Source organism: Delphinapterus leucas, chromosome 13 (assembly GCF_059928025.1).
Source record: "Delphinapterus leucas isolate spDelLeu-1000000601 "Yukka" chromosome 13, BTC_Dleu_Yukka2, whole genome shotgun sequence".
Classification (NCBI taxonomy): Eukaryota; Metazoa; Chordata; class Mammalia; order Artiodactyla; family Monodontidae; genus Delphinapterus; species Delphinapterus leucas.
This window is the reverse complement of record NC_143141.1, coordinates 34,423,621-34,426,385: the sequence shown is the minus strand read 5'-3', so window position 1 is coordinate 34,426,385 and position 2,765 is coordinate 34,423,621. Positions and strand designations below refer to the sequence as shown.

At 48.2% G+C, this 2,765-nt stretch overlaps 1 pseudogene; it reads left to right on the top strand.

Annotated features, from left to right (window-relative positions):
- The first annotated feature begins 227 nt into the window (after positions 1 to 227).
- LOC111167913 (kelch domain-containing protein 10 pseudogene) lies at positions 228 to 2,372 on the top strand (annotated as a pseudogene).
- The last annotated feature ends 393 nt before the right edge of the window (positions 2,373 to 2,765 follow it).

The window sequence follows — 2,765 nt, the reverse complement described above, 5'->3', positions numbered from 1 at the left end:
TGGAAGGTGCTCCTCCAGTGGCCAGAGCCATTTCACACACATATCACCCCTGTGAGCATCTCTCATGCTACATCTGTACCAGGTTTGCAGTGTCAGTCATGCAACACGGCCAGGACAGACATGGATTCCCATGCTATGTTGCGCCCAGAGATTTGAAGACACTAATGTAAAGTGGTTATGACAGGATAGGTGTGGGAATGTCAAAAAAATCCACCTCTAGACTACTCATAAAAAGTTATGTGGGGGGCTTCCCTGGTGGCGCAGTGGTTGAGGGTCCGCCTGCCGATGCAGGGGACACGGGTTCGTGCCCTGGTCCGGGAAGATCCCACATGCCGCGGAGCGGCTGGGCCTGTGAGCCACGGCCGCTGAGCCTGCGCGTCCGGAGCCTGTGCTCCGCAATGGGAGAGGCCACAACAGTGAGAGGCCCGCGTAACGCAAAAAAAAAAAAAAAAAAAAATTATGTGGGGTCTCTTGAGGAACCCAGGAAGGAGGCTCAGCTAGGGCCGCCGGGCCACGGGCTGCCGCTACCGGGTTGCCGCAGTCGTTAGCAGATCATGAACTGCCGGAGGGGAGGAGGCGCCGCAGGCGGCGGCGGCGGCAGCGGCGGCGGCGGAGCCAGCGGGGCCGGCGGGGGCATTGGGGGCAGCGGGGGTCGGGGAGCCGACCAGCTCAACCGCTTCGTGCAACTCTCCGGGCGGTCGCACCCGCCAGGCCACAGACCTCCACCAGCACGAGGCGGACATCGTTGTGTGGCAGCTAATACCAATCTATGTGTTTGGAGGTTACAACCCAGGTTATGATGAATCAGGAGGGCCAGATCATGAAGACTCTCCTCTCTTCAGGGAACTTCGGAGGTATCATTTTGCTACAGGAGTATGGCATCAGATGGGCACAGATGGCTACATGCCCCGAGCATTGGCATCTATGTCACTCGTGCTGCATGGAAACAACCTGTTAGTGTTTGGAGGAACAGGCGTCCCATTTGGTGAGAGCAATGGCAATGACGTCCATGTCTGTAACGTGAAGTATAAGAGATGGGCTTTACTCAGCTGTCCGGGGAAGAAACCCAGTCGTATATATGGACAGGACATGGCTATCATCAATGGCTCCCCTTACGGCTTTGGAGGGACAACTGGCTATATTTACAGCACAGACCTGCACAAATTAGATCTCAGTACCAGAGAGTGGACACAACTGAAAGCAAACAACCTATCCTGTGATCCACCAGAAGAGAGATACAGACATGAAATTACACATGATGGGCAGAGGATTTACATCTTGGGAGGCGGTACTTCTTGGACAGCTTATTCCTTAAACAAGATTCATGCATACAACCTTGAAATGAATGCATGGGAGGAAATTGAAACAAAACCCCATGAAAAAATAAGCTTTCCTGCAGCCCGAAAATGTCACAGTTGTGTTCAGATAAAAAATGATGTGCTTATTTGTGGGGGCTATAATGGAGAAGTGATCCTGGGAGATATCTGGAAGCTGAATCTGCAGACTTTTCAATGGGTAAAGCTCCCAGCTACCATGCCAGAGCCAGTTTATTTTCGCTGCAGCTGTTACACCAGCTGGTTGCATGTACATTCATGGAGGAGTGGTGAACATCCACGAAAATAAATGGGCTGGGTCGTTGTTTAAGATCTGGCTGATGGTTCCTAGCCTGCTGGAACTGGCGTGGGAGAAGCTGCTTGCGGCCTCCCCCAACCTAGCAAACCTCTCCCGGACACAGCTTCTGCACCTTGGACTCACACAGGGACTCATCGAGCGCTTGAAATGAGGATTTCTGGACTGTTCATTGATACTGGAAATGTTAATTTAAAGAGACTCCTTTATTTATGGGCAGTGTAGAATGTGCTACAGAGAGGATTGGTTACCCTGATCAAGGCCTTATTCAGAAAATACATCAGATGCCTTTCTGTAAATTGTTTTCAATTTATGGAATCTCACTTTCCCTTGTGCTTTTTTTCTTTGCTTCTCTCCCTTCTGCCCCAATACACACACACATACTCACGTACTCACATACTCCCTCTTCCTTGATGGAGTTGACGGCAAGTCTGAAAGTACCTTAATAATGTGATGACTCAAGATAAGATAAAGAAAAATTTAAAGGAACTCTATAAACATATGACCCTTTCGGGCAGTGCTCTATAAATTAAAGCAACATCAATAAAAATAAAATTTTAAAAATTAAATCCAGCAACAACAGCAAGAAGTTTTGGGGATAGAACAAGAAGGCTAACCTTGAGACTCTTGCAGATTATAGGGAAAGCTAGATGTTTAACTTCCTGTTTTCAAAGGTACATCTAATTGAGTAGCTGCATCTAATGGCCGCAGTGACTGATACCTTGCTGCCTAGGTACCCAAACCGATCCTTTGACTTTGGAGAAAAGTTAAGCAGCTCAGCAGCTCTTGATTAACGATTTCTTTTCTCATCCTTATGGTGCCAGCAGTGGTTAGAGTTGACTTGTCTAAAGACTTTACTGTAGTTGTGCTGTTCGTCATTGCCCTTAGAAATTATGGCACCGAGAACATGTCAAATCAAGAAATTTATGGTGGTCAAAGTTCTTCGTTCTGGGAAGTTTTGAAATTCTCCTACGCTTATTAATGGTTTCAAGTTCTTTTTGACTTCGTTGTGGGGAATTGCAGACCCCAAGTGTGTGGCATAAATGCTGTGGGACATAAATGTAAGTTCGTGAGAAGCCAGAGTAGAACAGGACAGGGAGGGCTTCTGCTCTGGGCTGTGAGCTTTGACTGTCATA